The 18,414-nt window shown below is 40.2% G+C and overlaps 1 protein-coding gene and 1 long non-coding RNA gene across 3 annotated transcripts in view; one reads left to right on the top strand and one right to left on the bottom strand.

The window, feature by feature from the left end:
* LOC122812170 overlaps positions 1 to 14,527 on the bottom strand; it is a 76,101-nt gene extending 61,574 nt beyond the window's left edge. Inside the window, exon 1 of the long non-coding RNA XR_006366344.1 lies at positions 14,304 to 14,527. This is a non-coding gene — a long non-coding RNA (uncharacterized LOC122812170). The remainder of the gene's footprint in view (positions 1 to 14,303) is intronic.
* Positions 14,528 to 14,654: 127 nt separating this feature from the next.
* The window catches only part of CCHR9.PART0H6orf136 (chromosome chr9.part0 C6orf136 homolog), a gene marked incomplete at its 3' end in the record, with an annotated part of 226,560 nt that continues 222,800 nt past the window's right edge, over positions 14,655 to 18,414 (top strand). Inside the window, 1 exon segment of one of the 2 annotated variants that reach the window (XM_044084493.1) lies at positions 14,655 to 14,787. 2 annotated transcript variants of the gene reach the window in all.

The raw sequence follows: 18,414 nt of genomic DNA, 5'->3' as shown, positions 1-18,414 counted from the left end.
ATCTGGGTACTGCCATAGAGATTCTTTACAAAACTATAGAAGGCCTTGTGGTCATCTTTACTACCTGCTGCAATTCTGTTTTCATAGCTATTCTTTAGAGGATTTAATGAGGGATATCAACTTTTTGTTGAGGCTGATAAGGGAGTTTTTCCAGTCTTCGGACTTCACCTTATTCCGCATCAGTTTCCTCTCTTTCTGTTGTAGAGTTTGTTTATGGCAGAGGACCACCAGAGTGGCTTTTTTTTTTTTTTTTTTGGGGAAGAGAGCGTCTTGGTTCTATTGGGTATGGCACGATCCATGCATTTGCATAGGTGTTTGTACAGTGCAGTGCATTGGTGTATGATTCGGCAGTCATGCAACTATTCTCCATTTGCATGGGTGGTTTGAAGTTAACCACCTCCGTTTTTAGGAGCCTAAAGTTAGCTTTGGAGAAGTTTTTCATGGTGGGTATCTTTGGGGGGGGGGGGGGGGATTTCCAAGGCGATTAGCTTGTGGTCAGATCTAACCAGGGAGGAGTTGACTATGTGTAGAGCAATGGTCTCCCAGGTCAGTAATGACCAGGTTAAGGATGTTGTTACCTCTAGTGGGGGCAAGAACGAGCTGGTCCAGGGCACTGGAATTAATAAATTCCAGGAAACGTTGGGCAAGTGTATTGGTGCACGAGGAGTAGTTTTCCCAGTTAATGGAGGGGTAGTTAAAGTCGCCCAGTATGAGTGCGTTAGGTTGGACCCCAATATTCCCCAGAGTGCTTAGGAACATGGAGTGCGAGTCTTTGGACACGGTTGGGGACCTATAGCAGGCTACAACCTGAATTGCTGTCTTACCCAATGTTAGTTGCAATTGAAGCATCTCTGATGCATTATGCTGGACTACCAGTCTGAAGGTGTGCACATCCTTTATGAATATGGAACCACCACTGCCTTTGGAGCTTTGGTCAGAGTTCTGGGGCCGAAAGGTGTAGAATAAGTTCTAGCCTTGTAGTGCAGGGGTGCTTTCTGCATTGAACCAGGTCTCTGTTACTGCAAGAACGCCGATGTTCTCCATTTTAAGGAGTGCTTAGAGCGACTGCATTTTGAGATTTAGATTTCTAGTGTTAAGCAGCATGACCCTCAGATTGCATTTGTTTGTAGCTGTTAAGGTGGTAATATGGTCTTTGGAACACCCCCTAAAGTCACTATAGGGATGGCAAGAGCCTTGGTGCAGCAGTAGCGTTGTCGCCTCACAGCAAGAGGTTCTCCCATTCGATTCGTGGCTGGAGCGCCTTCTGTGTGGTGTCTGCATGTCCTCCCCATGGTAGAGTGGCCTTCGAAAGACGTGTGAATGGGTGTGCCTTCGTTGAAGGTTGGGCATCGAGCTGGCACATCAGCACCGTAAAATTCTACTGCCAGTCATTAGCAGACTGGAGTTCCGCTGTGGCTACCCCTAACCAGGAAAAGCAGAAAGAAGAAGGGATGGCAAGGGCCATGGCCAGTATCCAGAAGCCCAGGAGTGACAGATGCAGGCCCATCTCTGGCAAAGCATTAAGGTCTGTCAATCATGTCATCCCAGGCAGACAAATACTGGATCCCCTTAGAAGAACAGAAACTTAGCTAATTGTTGAAATCATTTTCTGCTTGTACTGCAGTATCATTCTGGGTGATGCTGCTCAGGGCTAGGGGTCATACCCACCTGGTCTACATAAAAAAAAAATCGGAGAGCTCCTCCATGTAGTCCAGGGAGGCATGTCTCATGTCATTCACACCCACATGTACAATGAGAGTCATATTTGTACCTGTTGAGGAACCTGAGTGCATGCATTATGCGGCGAATCCTAGCACGTGACAGGCAGGTGACTGTTACTTTCTCCTTATTTCAACCTAGTGAGTGGGACATCAGTGTGCCTCACTATCGATTCACCCATGACTAGTATGCTGGGCATGCTGTTTTGCCATAGAGGATTTGGTTGAGTGGCACACTGTTTAGGAGAGTTGTCTCTCACGATTAGTGTTGTGGTGGTAGAGTGCACTGCTGCCTTGGAAGTCTCTGCTGACTGGGTAGATCTTTACCGAGAGCCTCCGCAAAGGTGGCTGTGTGGTTTGTGTTTTATTGTGAAGGCAGTGCTGGTGTGTGTTGTGGAGGGCTGTGTGTTCCATGTGGTGTGGTGCAAATGTTGACCTTCTCCTCTTGACCAGCTATTCCGGACTTGGAGAGCGCACGGCTTCCAATTTGGACATACAAGTGCATCTCTCACAAGTCTTGAGTGTTGGGCGGCAAGAGGAGAGGGTTGTTGTGTACTTGAGACAGTTGCTACATTGCCTCAAGATGCCCAAGTTCACCAGGTTAATAGGTTAAAGCACAGGGATCTGACCTTTAAGACATGCCTGGATGTGTGGGCATTAATAAAGTACTGGAGCCGTTTCCTTGTAGAACATTTAGTGCCGATAGCACTTGTGTGCTGCAATAATTGCTACAAGAAGTCTGGTATGGTAAAGTGCGAGACTAATAAGCTAGTAAAAGTGCAGGAGAGGAGGGAACTAGCAGATCTAAGGGAAAAATTGAAGAGCAGACTTTGGCACCTCTCAGAAGCTTACAAAAACAGTCCCAGGACAGCAAATCTGTATCTGGACTAGACTAGTTACAGGAAAGGCAGGACAAGTTTTTTTTTTCTTTTCTGTAAAAAAAGCAGCTAAAAATGTAGTTTAAATAAATGCAATTTATTCAAACTGTATTCTGAACAGAATTCAATTTTACTCAACTCTGAACATTTAAAAAGTGCCAGAAATATACTTATCAGCTGAGAAGCACACTCAGAAGACAGAGATTCTAGCAAAGTTTTTTTTTTTTTTTGAAAGGAAAAACCGAAGATAATTCAAGGTTAAGGACCTAGGTGGGTTGGCCTTCTCAAAGGTTCTCTCTGTATTACGTAGAATGCGCAGATGACACTAGACTGGGATAGAGCTGAACAGATGGGACTGGTAGAAGTGTTGTTTTTCTTTCGGCTTTTCCTGGTTAGGGGTCGCCACAGCGGAACTCCGGTCCACTAATGATTGGCAGTCAATTCTTGCGGTGCCAGACCGACACCCAACCTTCAACGAAGGCACGCCCATTCACACATGTCTTCCGAATGCCACTCGACCGTGGGGAGGACATGCAAACCCTCCACACAGAAGGCGCTCCAGCAAAGAATCGAATGGGAGAACCTCTTGCTGTGGGACTGGTAAGAGTGTCTGAAATCAAAATATGATCTCACTGTACTCAATTGAGTGAGCACATGAGATGGACCCAAGAGGAGTGTTCAAACACAAAATTTACAGGAGGGGCGGGCAATTCCAAAGCCACCAAGATTAATAACACAGCAAGAACAGGGAGGGAGGGAAACTTAACTGCAGAGAAACAGAGACACCACTATACTCAGTGGAACAGAAAAAAATGCAGTACTACCTTTAAACACTGCAAGCTTGTAATGCAGTTGATGTAGATACAGCAGCGAGCCAGACAGCTCAGATATTCAGCAGAACTGGCTTAAAATTATACACACGATTCCTTGAGGATCTTTATTTAATTGGAGGGTAGTATTGATCTGTAGAATTAATTTTTGGTTTATATAAATCTTACCATCCAGATTTTAAGTTTTACACATCAAGTGAGTCATGAGTATAGCAAATTTCAAATAGTGAAAGGAAAACTGCACCCACAGACTCAAAAGCATGTTTATTTCATCATGGTTTGGTTTCTTACATTTTAACACTACTCTGGGACTATTTACAGGTTAAAGGTTTTTATACATAAAAATATTTCGGAGTCTGACCACATTGGGTCTGGCATCTTGAAGTAATTCTGATAGTTTAGCCTGCCTCTAGGTATTCCACAATGTATTGCTAGTCTGTAAAACATTGCATCACGAAGGCCACTTGCTTCCTAAAACTCCTGTCACTGCACTGATTTTATATGCACACACTACTGTCTTTCACTTAACATGCCATTCAAGGACTACTTAAAAAACACAAACAGTGCAAATTCCACAGAATAGACTTAAAGTGCTTTTTACTGCCGCTTCTCTTTAGTACAATTCAGGCTTCACAAGAGACTGCAGTTTAGCCATTCTAATTTGACTCGTCTCCCATCCTCCTTCACACCTAACTTCCAGAGCTGTCAAAGTGCTAAGGGTAATTTGAGCAGTTACCTGCTGACTGACAGCTCACAAAAGGAGACTTGACTCATGTAATGTTGACTTGTTCTAGCCTTTACTTTCTGTATGGGTAGGGGAAGAACCACAGAGCTGTGACATCACACAGCACGGGTGGGTTTTTAGGATGGTAGTGGTAATGTCAGTTTGGGGAATGAAATGGTCAGAAAACTACCTGAATTCAGTGACCTTGATGACATCAGTGAACTGGCGACTGCAGCAAGCTTTTCCAGGACAGGAAAAGTTTTTTGAAAAGTGAAACCATCACAGTACAGTAAGGCACTGTTCTAGTGGAGACAGTCAATTTAAAACATTTTAAATGCTGTGTTTATTCATACCAGGGACAGTAAAATAGGGAGGAAAAAAAAAAAAAAGGACAGAATTTGAGCACTTAATAGAATCCCATTGCTGTCCTTGGACAAAGGAAAGAAATCTATGCCAAAATTCATAAAAAAAAATTATACAAGCAGTCATCCACATTTTAAAAAAGTGGGCTGTGGTAAAAAAAGAATAATTTGTCAGGGCAGCCTGAAAGGTATCAAAGGATTTTCTTGACGAGTGTCAATTAATAAAGACTATGTTCTTAGCAAGGGACTATCCAAGTTATTAGTGAATGGATTGAGGATTGAAGTAATTAATGAGAGAATGGGAAGTTTATGCTCCTATTTTAAAAGTTAAACACACTGGGTAATCTCAGTATATTGTCGTTTTTTATCTTGTTTTGTCCCTTTTTCATAATTTATATTGGCTTTTAACAATTTTTCAATCGATTCAATAATCACTCGCATAGTATAACCCCTTTGTAAAAACATATCTATTAATGCATTAATCTGTCTTTCCAAATCTAAGCCATCATTACATAATCTAGATAGTCTAACCATTTCTCAGTAGGGCAAAGATCTCAATGTACGAGGCGGATGGCAACTAGTGCGAAATAAATATAGATTACCATCAATAAATTTTCGATGGATAGTAGTTAAAATGCATCCATCTTTCCCTCCTATCAGAGAAACGTCCAAAAAATTTACTTCAGTACCAAATTGCGACCATCAAATTTAATATTACATCTATTATTATTAAGATCAGAAACAAAAGTAGATACCAAGTCAGAACCCCCTTTACATAAAAAAAAGATCAAATCATCAATATAACGAAAGTAAAATAACACATTATGCTGTACAAACATGTTAGTATAGATGTATTCCAATTCAAATAGCCATAAATAGACTGGCGTACATGGGGGCAAAAGGTGCCCCCATTGCTGTACCTTTTAATTGATGGCAAATCACCTCATTAAAACTAAAAAAAATTAGATAGACAAAAACTGGTTAAATCCAAAATATAATGTGAAACAGGACTATCACCCAAGAAATAATGCAATGCTTGTATACCATTTTTATGACTAATATTTTGTGTACAAGCCAACCACATCTAGATTAATCCAAAACATATCAGCCCAAAATACATCAGATATTTTGTCAATAAAATCAAAAGAATTTTTAATATAAGAATCAAGCTTTTCCACACAAAGTAACATATATCCCTGTATCACCACACCAATATTTTGTAAAAAAATAATTAGTAGCTGTCACAATGGGACGACCCGGGGGGGTCAAGACAGATTCTTGTGCAATTTGGGAAGACAATAAAAAGTAGCCAATAGACCATTATCTATGCAAAATTTAGCATAAAGATCCTTTTTTACAAAAATAACCCAAATGTACGCCTTTCTCAATTAATGCAGTAAATTCTTTCATAGCATTCAAATATTTTACTTGTTCACTGATCTCATATGTTAGAGTCTCATTTAAATGTTGCATACACATCGTAATATTGAGTATAGTGAAGCAAAACTAATTTATTGCCTTTATCAGAAGGCTTAATAATTAAATCATTTCTATTCATCAATTTTTTTTTTTTAAGGCAAACCATTCATTTTTCATCGTATTAAAGTGTCAAAAACTTTTATCACATGAATTCACTAATTCTTGAAGTGAAAAATGAAGCATTTCAGAAAATTGCATGACAGTGTTATTAGTATACGGAGGTGTGAATTTACTTCGAAAATCAATCCCCTCAGTATTAAATAATGTATAAGCATTAGGAGAGAGAAAACCAACATCATCGGATAAGCAAGAAAAAAAAAAAAAAAAGCTATCACTCATGTCACTTTCAGAACTATGAACATACTTGTGTATAAACTCGTTTATCCCCTTGTGCAAAATAATATTTTAAATGCAACTTCCTAATAAATTTAAAAAGTTCTTGTTTAATAACATAATTCCTAGGAATAATAGTTGGTACAAATTTTAAGCCTAACTGAAGAACTGATATTTCATCATCTGTTAAAACAGAACCAGATAAATTAACATTTGATACACTGGTAGATGGAAAAAACAGTATTAAATATATTAGTTTCATCTACCTCATTCGAATGTTTGTTTAGATTGTCCCTCACGCGTTGGAGAACAGAAACTAGTTCTTTTTTTCTTATTGCCTCTTGATATTCTCTTCGATGTCACGAAAACGCTGTTTGTGAGCTTCAGGATCTTGTGCTCCCGGTAATTGTGGAAATTCAAGAATTTCTCCTTCCGAGTCCGTAGTAAAGCATACACCCTCAGACGAGGCAAAGGAAACAGAACGCTGTTTTTTATTATTTCTTTTTCCCCCGCTTGTCCTGAGCGGAAATTTTATTTTTCCACAAAAAAGCCTGCCCATTAGCATAATCACGAATGTCTCTTTTGCCCAAGTCCCTCACAACTGATTGATAAGGTACTAAGCACACAATGTGATAATTTGTGGGGACTTCACTCTCCTCAAAAGGGACGATGATGCACTTGACCCTCTTGGAGGATGCCCACATCACTAGGTAATTAAGGACAGCACCCGACTTGCAGTAATCTGCAAACTTGGTCAGCCATAGCCCACTAGATTTGGCCTGCATCTCTGAGAAGTATATCCTAAACAGCACAGGCCCCAAGACCGATCCCTGGGGTACGTTTGTTACGGGTCTATCATTTGAGGTGGCTTCCCCTATTTTGACTAGGCGGGTTCTATCAGTGGGCCAGTTTGCTATCCATCTGGCGACATATGGATTGATGTCTAGTTGAGAGAGTTTATTATGCCGGAGTGGGGAATAGTATCAAAGGCTTTGGCCAGATCAGGGTAGGTGTTGTGCACAGTCTTTCCCTTGTCTAAGGCCTTGGTGACTGTCTCAAAGAAGTTGACCAAATTTAACAGGCATGGTCTCCCCTTGGGGGGGGAGTATGTGGGATCAAGGGTCTGGAAGTTGCCAATGTCCTTGTTAACGAGGTCCATGATAATCCACTCCATGGCCCTGCAGATCAGGCGAGTTAGATTGAAGGGTCTATAATTTCCTGGATCAGTGGATGCTTCACCTTTCTGCAAAGGGATAACAGCAGCCGTCCTCCACTCAGCTGGGATGAAGCCTGTACTCACGGCTTTGGCTGACTAGGGTGCCTAATGGTGCTGCAGGTTCCTGCCCGAGTTCATGTAGGATGCAGCCTGGGATGTTATTGGGTCCCATGGAGGCTATATTTTTTTGCCTTTGGGAGGGCAGTGATTACTTGCTCCCTACAGATATGGGAATGTTGGGGGCAGGTACTGGGGATGCCCAGTTTTACTGATTGGGGGGGGGGAACAGAGGAGTGGTTTTCACTGAACCTGTCTGCCAGCAGGTTGGCCATAACTACAAGCTTTTGTGTATGTGGTGTCCTTGACCACCAGTTCTGAGCAAAACTGGGTGCTTCCCCTTGAGATTGCGGACATATGAAAAAAAAGGCCTTATAATTGTCTTTAGTAGATGTGGCCAGTTTGGACTAAGCTTGCTTTGGAGGATTTCACTAGGGCTCTTATTTGCTTATTTAGGTTAAGGAGGGATTGCTTCCAATTAGGCACTTGCTCCTTCTTGGGTCTTGGACAGCAGTTTTTTTTTTCCTTTTATTATATAAAGTTTATTTAGTTATTTTAGATGTCCACCAGACAGATTTACTCTTCCCTGAGGAGGATTTCATCCTGTCTGGTATTCCTGATTCCATACAGCTATACAAATGCTCATATAGTACTTTGGTGTAGGTTTAGACATCTGTGTCAGTTCCTATGGAGGGGGCTGTGAAGCTGTTTATATCTTCCCACAGGAGGCTGTAATCAGCTTTGGAGAAGATTTTTGTTTGGCCCTAGCTTGGGGGGGGTGACTTATTGCTTTGTGGTCAGATCTTAGCAGGGATGACGACACCGTAGGAATGCTGCAGTGGTTACTCATGTCGGTTAATATCAAATCCAAAATATTTTCACCTCTTATCAACCAACTGAGCCAAAACATTTCCATTGATGAAATAAAGTAATCTATGGGCATTTGTGTTTTGGCATGAGTATTTCTTCCAATCTATGGTTGGATAGTTAAAGTCACTCAGGATCAGGGTAAAGGGTTGAATCTTGATAGATTTGAAGAGGTACAAATAGGGGAGTGTGCATGAGTCAGAGTTGGAGGCCTATAGCTAACTGACTGAATAGGAGTCTTGTCAATTGTTAACTGCACCTGGAGTGTTTCCTGTGCACCATACTGCTTGACCAGCCTACAGTTGTGTATGTCTTTAATATACATTGCAACTCCACCTCCTTTTGTCTGGCTGCCCATGATTTGGGGTCTGAATGAATAATAGGATGAGTAACCTGGTATGGCTGGGGTGCACTCTGCAGCTTTGAACCAGGTTTCTGTGACTGCACAAATGTCATCTTCTTCCAGGGTTAAGAATACTTGCAATGAGTGCACTTTCATGTTTAGACTTGAAGTGTTTAGCAGCATGACCTTTAATTTAAGTTTTGATGAAATTTTCATGTTGGTAGTTTTGACCTCATGGCATTGCTTAAAAAAGGCACTACGGGTGTGCAAGCGCCTTTGACAAGAGCCTGAATCCCAAGGGAGACAGATGCAGGCCATCTCTGGCAAAGCATCGTGGTTTGACAATCATGTCATCCCAGGCTGTTGAGTACCGGATCCTCTAGAAATAACAGAAACCAAGACAATTGTTAAAATTACTAATTTTCTGTTTGTACTGAAGCATCATTCTGGGTGACTGTAGAATGCTGCTCAAGGCTAGCAACATACCTGCGTGGGACACATACTCAGCAAGCTCGATCAAGTCTCTCTTCATATAGTCCAAGGAAGTACATCTCAAGTCATAACAGTACCCATTGAGACTTGAGTGCATTGACGATATGGTGGATTCTGGCACTTAAACTAATCGCGACTTCCTCCTTATCCAGCCTGGTGAAGGGCACATCTGCGAGTCTCACAATGGAGTCTTAATGCACACACCTGTCTCACAGCCACTAAGGCCTGTGTGTGGTGGGCAGTGGAGTTTGCGTGAGTATATGCCTCAGAGGTCTCTTGTTTGAATATACTTTTGTTGAGAACCTCCACATATATGGGGGTGAGTTGTGTAGGTGTGGTGTTCATGTTGCCAACTTCCTCAGTGCCAGATATACTGGTTCGTGGGGGAGAGAGCAATAACACTAAGTGCCTGATGTAACTGCACCTCTCACAAATTGTATTCCTAGGTGGTACTAGTAGAGGGCTGTCAGTGTACATGAAGCAGTTGCTACACTGTCTCAGGATGCCCTTATAAACCAGACTGGCAGGAGAAAATGCAGGAAATTGTCCATCCATATTTGTTAGAAACTGAAAGAGCTAAGAAGGTAAAGGGATGAAGATCTAAGATTAGTACTACTAGACAAGTGCTACTAAACGAAAATTTGTAGCTGGAATACCTCAAAAAGGGTTAATAAACGTGCAGCTGAAGCTCTGGATGCAGCAGAACTGTATCTAGACTATGCTACTCAGTTATCCTTGTGACATAATAGTAGATGATTTATTGGTTTGAGGCAATGGTGAAGCACAGCATGATAGACACCTAAAGAAAGTTCTAGACAGAGCAATGTGAAGTAAACTTGAAGCTCAAGTCCCTGAAGTGCAAATTCAGACTTCCAGAAGTTACATATGTAGGTCATTTACTTAGCAGTACTGGCTTGAGACCAGACCCAACCAAGCAGCAGCTACTGATGTCAGCACCAGACAATGTTCAAGCTCTACAGCATTTTCTAGGCATGGTCAACTATTTAAGCAAGTTTATACCAGACTTCAGTGAGTTGACAGCACCTTTAAGAGAGATAATGTGCAAAAAATGTTGAATGGTCATGGTTAGAACAGAGCCAGAAGGCATTTGAAGACCTTAAGCAGAAAACTGCCACCCCAACTACATTAAGATACTATGATGTGAATAAACCAGCTACTCTTTCCTGTGATGCTTCACAATTTGGTCTTGGCGCAGTCATACTTAAGAGTGCAGGCCAGTAGCCTCTGCAACTAGAGCACTTACCCAAATTGAGATGCAGTATGCTCAAATTGAGAAAGAACTTTTGGCATGTTCTAAATTTCATGATATTTATGGTAGAGCTATTCAGATTGAAACTGATCACCGACCTCTAGTCACCATTATAAAAAGAAGCCTATGCATCCAGCTCCAGTGAGATTACAAAGAATGATGCTCAAATTGCAAAAGTACAACTTCAAAATGGTGTATACAAAAGGCAAACTGGTCTGCCTGAAATCTTATCCGGATCGCGGCCCAAAAATACAATGAAACAGCTTGACACAGAATTTGGACTTTTGACGCGATGCCAGTGCACAATTTTTCTACAATTAGGCTTGAGGAGTTAAGAGACCACACAAAGTTGTTGTTGTTTTTCTTTCGGCTTTTCCCGGTTAGGGGTCGCCACAGCGGAACTCCGATCCGCTAATGATTGGCAGTCGATTTTTACGGTGCTAAGGTGCCAGCTCGATACCCAGCCTTCAATGAAGGCACGCCCATTTACGCATGTCTTTCGAATGCCACTTGACCGCAGGGAAGACATGCAGACTCTACACAGAAGGCGCTCCAGCAGAGAATTGAACGGGAGAACCTCTTGCTGTGAGGCAGCAATGCTACTGCTGCACCACCGCAGCTAAGTTAAGACATCACACACAAAGACTGATCCAATTTTGCAAAAGCTCAATCACACTACATTAATGATGGATGGCCGTCAAAGTAATCTAGTGTACCACCCGAAGTGCAAACCTATTTTCCTTACAGAGATGAAATGTTGAAGGAAGATGGCATTATTTTCAGAAGTCCTAAAATTGTTATTCCTGCTTCTTTACAACATGAATATATTCAGATCTTGCATCGTGATCACCCAGGTTCTGCATCCACTAAGAGGTGAGAGAATTAGTACTTTGGCCTTCATTACTGAAAGACATTGATACAGTACTTTCTTCTTGTTCAGTATGCAATAGTACTAGACCATATTTGCAAAAAGAACCACTTCAGCCAAGTCAAATTCCTAACTACCTTGGTCAACAGTAGCCACAGATATCTTGGAGTGGAACAAATCAACACCACTTAGTATTGCTAGAATCTTATTCTAATTGGTTTGAGATTCAACCTACTACCTAATCTAACATCTACTGCTATTATTACTAGTTGAAACATCATTTCTCAGTCCATGGTCATCTGCACAAAGTTATTGCAGACAATTGTACCCAATTTACTAATCAGTTATCTTAGAAATTTGTAAGAGAATGGGGACTTTGTACATTTTACTAGCAGTCCTGAATATCCACAGTCAAATGGTCTAGCTGAACGTGCAGCAGTGCAGAGTGCAAAGCAATTACTTAAAAGGTCAAAGTGTAACAATACCGAAATCTTTTTAAATTTGCTTAAACTCAGAAACGTACCCCATGACGATATGCTTGGCTCATCTGCTCACATCTGCTCAAAGACTTCTTTCCAGGCAAACCAGAACTACGCTATCTATTAGTTCCAGTTTATGAGGCCTAAAGCTAACAATAATAAAACCATCAAGGCTCAATTATTCAAGAAGCGTTCTACCCAGAAGTCCACTTATGATAAGTCTAGCAGATTTCTTTGTCCGTTAAGGGAAGGAGACACAGTGAGAATACAAACTGCAAAAGGTTTTGACTGGATTGGTCAAGTTACAGGTATATGTGCCGAGCCAAGATCCTACCTTGTAAAATGAGGGTGTGGTGTACAGGAGAAATTGTAGACATCATCTTTCAATACCAGAATCATAATCATTACATTACCCTTATGACATTTATACATGCTGTGTCTTTAAGCAGCATGTCAAAGACTGAGCGTGCACATATAAGTGTCAGGCATATGCCATTCCTAGTGCCATTTTGAGAGTGCAGTCAGGGAGTGAGCATGTATGGATTACAGCAGTTAGTCTGTATATAAGTTACTTAAGTTAAGTCAGTAAATTTCTGTTGTGATGTGTTTGTATAAAATAAAGCTGCTTGAACAGAAACCACAAACTCTTCTATTGTGTCCAAAGTAGGACAGCAACAATTAATTTTTTTATAAAAGGGTGTATCGGAATAAAGTATCCTACCAAAGTCAACTTTTACATGGTTAATTTCTCCTGGTTAGTATCCCATGTTGGAGTTTTTTTTCCTGGGGTCTTGGACGAAACTGGGTCCTATCCAGTCTACAAATTAAATAAATACTCACAGTTTGTTAAAATATACCATTTTAAGTTCAAAATTTTTTTTTTGTCTTACAAGGCACATATTGTACCAAGCAGCCCACCTCCCAAAATTACACACAAGGTGTCAAGTACTGTGAGCATCACTTTAGTGACTTCAGTAATAAAATATAAAAAACTTGAAGGAGGCGGAACTTGGTTACTGTGAAATGTGAGGGTACACAGTATTTCTGCTCTGGCAAGTTACCTATTATAATAGCTTATCAAAGAGATTGGTGACCGAAGAGGTTTTAAAACGTCCTCTACAACGTTCCCGAGGTCCTTGCCCAGCTATAATACTTTCACAATAAGAGAATCCACACTTCTTTATGCATTTCCCATACTTCAGTATATTTCACAACATGCAAGCACCTACTAACTCATCATATACCCGTAAACTACCTCTACGTAATCTGTACTACCATGATTTAGACTAACCACTCAGAAGCATCTTATCTGGTACCACTACTTAAACCCCCACTTCAAACTGTCACTCCGCAATACACATTAAGAAATGGATTCTTTAATGGGAAAATCTAACAAATACAGTAGAGAATATGACATTCTATAACGCAGCATCCTCCTTTCCAAAAAGTGTCAAGAATTACTCATATTGCTCACAGCAACGACAATTATGCCTTTAAAGGGTGGGGTGACTGGCATAATGGTTAAGGTATTTAACTTTACAAATCCAAGGTGCGCGGTTTGATTCTCACATGGGATAATTGGCTAGGTTTAAAATACCCCACAAAGGCAGTTAGCTTAGTACTAACCTATGAATCTAAAGAAACTGTCTGGTAACAAGACTTCGCAGATCTTAAAGTACACAATTTAGGCGTATTCTTCTCCGATTATGAAGTTACGACATACTAGATGAATGACAAAGAAAAGCAGACACTTCATCATACTTGAACGCAGTTCAATTTCAAATTAAAGTAGATCTTCCCACTTTTACTTTGAGCACAACTATTAAAACGTATCATACAGCTCTACTAACGGGAATCTCTTCAAAGTTAAAAAGGAATGGCAATAACGCCAATGCTGCAAAAGATGGTTAGGATTTCAAAACAAACGGAACCAGTACCCAGGTCTTTTTTTTTATGCTAAAGCTTCGTTTAACCGTACCCCTTGTTTCATACGTGCATTCTCTGGTAAAAGGGCACTGCAAATACCTCCAGAAAATACATTAAAACAAGGATGTTTTAACAACACCTAAATAACTGGTCAACTAAAACCGTGACAACTCCCACCAACGATACTCGACTAAAAGCACACATCCATAAGAGAAAAAGTAAACGAAAAATACAAGGTCCGAGTCAGAATACAGGATTTACCACCCATAAACTGTAGCAAGTTCAAGCAGTATAAACTCGAACAGGACAAACAATAAAAAGCTATACTTTCCTATTAGGCATGCAAACTGGCAAGCAACTACCAAGTTTCCAAACACGATGCAACAAAAGAGGAATGTCAAACACCACACACAGCCAAATATATAATTTCATACAAACTACTGGCCAAGATTTGAACTTACCCTCAGTAGTAAGAACAGGCTTCATATCTTCTTCTTCATCCAACCACTCCTCATTAAGTTGGGGTTTACCTCCTCGCGGCATTATTTCTGTTTAAAACTGAAGCTACACTTTTAATCCTAATGAAACAACAAATGATGTTCTGAACTGCAATAAGCAGCGATAACACCAAGCGGCCCAATTACCTCAACACCACAGACAGCACAACTGTCGAAAGAAGGAATCATTCACGTGTGTAGGCGCACCGGTATTAGCAAAGCAGAATGCATGACACACAACTACGACATCAAAAGAGCGACACTATGGCGAAGGAGGGGGTACTCGGAAAGACTTGGAGACAAACTACATCTCCCGAAGTGCTGAGCCCTCCCTGTATCCGTTTATTGGTGTTTAGTACCATAATGACTCAGAAGTGCTGCGCTTTTAATCAAATACGGTAACACGGACTGTTACTGAAAGAGGAGGTTTCTGGAAAAGCGACAGGATGTAAGTAAAGTGGATTACAGTGCAAGGGCATGGGGAGGTCTTAAGTTGTTCAGTATTGCTACTTTCTCAGAGTGCAGGTGGAGTTTTAAGTTCTAGTTTGGTTGTTGATCTGGAGAAGAACAATATTGGTCATGACAGGTGAGATTGAATGGAAAGCGCAGTTTTAGGGGTTTGACATTGGCTGGCAAGCTATGGTATATTAAAGGACTTCTGTCAGCTTGGGGTGCGGGCAGATACTTGTGGTTTCGGGATCAAATGGCTACGTTGACTTTCAGCAAAGGGAGGGGACCAGATATCGAGTTAGTAGATTGCTATAGGAGATAATAGTTAATTCCAAAGTACCGTTGTAACTGTACTGTATTTCTGCAGAATGTTCTTTGGTTGCATCTGTTAGCGTTTTTTTTTTAAACTTAATAGCCAGGTAGGTGGGTTGGTTCACATTTTAACAAATCATTATTCACGTCAGGGTATCATTTAGTGTCAGGACCAGTTCCACGATTGAAATGTGTAAACGCGTTTTTTTTTTCAATGCATTTAAAAAGTTACTTGTTAAAGAAAAAAAAAACTTAAGTAATTCATTAGTTGTTGCCTGATTCATTCATGGCAGTTGAAACGGGTTTTTGCAAAAATGTTTTTGATGTAATAGGTTTCAGTCTATGTGGGATTTTCGGAAAATATAGTCTGTTTAATAGCATTGTTATAAATGACAACACATTTCCATCTAAACCAAGTCTGTTGTAGGGCAAATGTAGTCCAGACTTTGTTAAAGGATGATCGCCTTCAGGTTTTCGGATGACTGAAAGATAATGCAATGTTGCCATTTTCTATATAATGGTTGATTGTGGAGTTAAAAAAACGTTGTATGCACGTACTTATTTCTCTATGGCAGTATGTTGCGTAATTGTTTAATACGTTTAGATATTGTTAGTATTTTCCCCCAAACCCAGATTTTGCCATATGTATGTTGTAGTACATTAAGTGCATTTTCTACAGCCAGCCTTTTTTTTCTAAACTGCTCGTCCTCGTCAAGAGTTGTGGTGGTATCAAGCTAAGCAATATAGACCAGACTTCACTTTCTGTTGAAGCAGTCTTCGTTATATCCCTGGGAAACCCCATGTAAGCCAAGATGTATCCCTTCAATTTGACCAGCTGTGTCTGGCACACCAGTCATGGGAGGTGCGCAGGGGCCATTCTCAGTTAGTGACTACACTACCTCAGCTGACTTCTCTTAACCGGAGGAACATTGGCAATATTTACAAGATTACTGAGCTTCCCAATTGCATGGTGATTGAACCTAGCATCCCTTTTGTAGAAATCTCATTTTTGTCACATTTGTAATGCCATCCCTTCAGCTAGTACTTAAAGATCTCAGCCATAGTTAAGGATGTGGATATAAATTGATTGCTAGTTCAATATCTTTATCTTTTGACTCACTTCTTCACCTTAATGTGTTGTAACAGTTTGCAAAGTAAAAATGGTGTGCTTATAAAATCATTGAACTTAAAGTAGTTGGATGTCTTTTTATGAATAAAGTAAACCTACTGTAAATTGTTGAGTAATGCAAGTAATAATGTAAGAAAAGATCCTCAGAGAGTACAGAAAGTGGAATGGTTACTCTCTTATGAGCAATGTTTATAGAAGCAATGGACTGTATCTCATACAGATTAGGTAGTGACATGACTGTCGTAGAACAGTCTTCACAGGTTGATCATACCTTCATTACTGATGTTGAGAGGGCTGCAATGTACACCTACTGCTCTACTGTATAGAGTTTCAGCTCATGTTTTTGGCCTCTTTCTTATAAAATCAGCTTTTTTCTGGCAAATCACTGAGGGATGACAAACATTTGAGTTTCAGACTTCATAGCCATCAGAAAAATGCATGCTAATACAATCCCTGTTGTAACAGCTTTCTAAGTTTATTAGAGCGATATATAAAGTCTGTCCCTAGTTTTGGGCCTTTGTCCCCTTTTTATTTTAAGCTTTGTCCAGATTTCTTGTGTAAAGAGATTGAGGGGTATACATGATTACACTGGAGGTGGGGGGAGCAGTAGTGGTACAACTTTACTGAGACAATCCTACAGATATATGTATATAGCTGGAAATTTGCACTTTATAGTTATGGAGTGAATATTGCTGTAGTGACGAGTTTACAAGGGGTGATCAAACTTTCATCATGTTAGACAATGTAACCTATTTGATTCAGGCAGAAAGATGGGTCAGGGAATAATTCCTGTGGGTAAACAGCTGTAACAGTTTAGTTTACATTGGATTACTACATTTCAGAGATTCCTGTAGCTGAGAATGTTTCATGTATGATTCCAAAAGGATGATGGTTATAGAAACGAAGTTTGTGTAGAATAATCACACTTTTATAACTGCCCTAAATTACATGGGAATATGAGCTGCATGAATGAGGTTGACAGATGACTTGATCAGACTTCTGTGCATTTTAAAGGGTAATGGGAAATGTATCTTGTATTCCACTGGGAATGTGGCTGTACTGGGTCATTTTTTATAGTATGATCTTGCTTTACTCGGTTGTCTGTTTGACTGAGGGCATGCCCTTTGTGAGTCAGGTGAAAAGATTTAATGGTATATATCATGCTTGTGAACTTTTATGTGGCACATTTCATGGTGATTGTCTTAACTGGTAACATCCACAAACGTTAACTGTGATTGCAGTGGTAGTTTATGCTGCTGGTACTGTACAGATATGTACATTTATTTTTAAGTAAACACTGTTGTGCTTGTACAACAGTACAAATTCCACTTTAATCATCTTCACAGCAGTCAAACATGCCAATTTACAAAACCAGTCTGAAAACAACTAACCATTTGTTTCTTTGTTTTTTATTTATTTTTATAATGTTAGAAATTTACATTCTTGATTTTATGGTTAGTTTTCCCTTATTCTACATCTGAAAAAGGATGGTTTGCCACTGGATATCATTTTAAGAAAGTCCTGGTTTGTAATTCAGACTGCTTGACTTTTTTAAAGTTATAGGTTCATAAGTAAGTACAAGGCTAGCTCCCTTGTGGGCCATTTTAAGCCTGACCAACTTCCCCTTTGTGCTCAAAATAACCTAAACCATTTGGTTACAGATTGGCCTTGCCCATCCCATGGTCGATTTAATTTATACATCACCTCTAATGAGACTAACTTGGATTATACCATTAAATTTGAGGGGGCGCATGTATGGGATAAAGCATTTAGGAGCTGCCTCTGTCCATTAGTAGTACAGGGGCAGAAGAGTTTTAGATCCCTAGACTGTTTCTGATGCCATTTGACTTGCTGATTGCCATAGGTCACCTCTTAGCAGTCTGTAGGATACAGAGTGTAGTGACAGGAGTTTGAGTCAGTCCATGTAGGTTATGTTGCTCAAGGCTTGTATCCCTTCAGTAAGGTTTCTCAACCTTATTTCTGTAAAGTAAAAAAAAATAATTCTATGCAAAGACAAATTAACAGGCTGGCCATGGAGCAAACCATATGATTACTTTATTAAACATCACCTCTATCACATTTCTTCTGCAGAGGGTTCTGCTTCGTGTGCTGTCAAGGCCCTCTTTTTCAGATTCATTCATTGTAACAATGTAACTTGGATAGAATATAGTTTAACATTTACAC

The sequence above is a fragment of the Protopterus annectens genome, chromosome 9.part0 (assembly GCF_019279795.1).
Source record: "Protopterus annectens isolate FY-2018-M chromosome 9.part0, PAN1.0, whole genome shotgun sequence".
NCBI lineage: Eukaryota > Metazoa > Chordata > Ceratodontiformes > Protopteridae > Protopterus > Protopterus annectens.
Note: the sequence above shows the minus strand (reverse complement) of the source record. Positions and strands in the feature narration are given on the sequence as shown.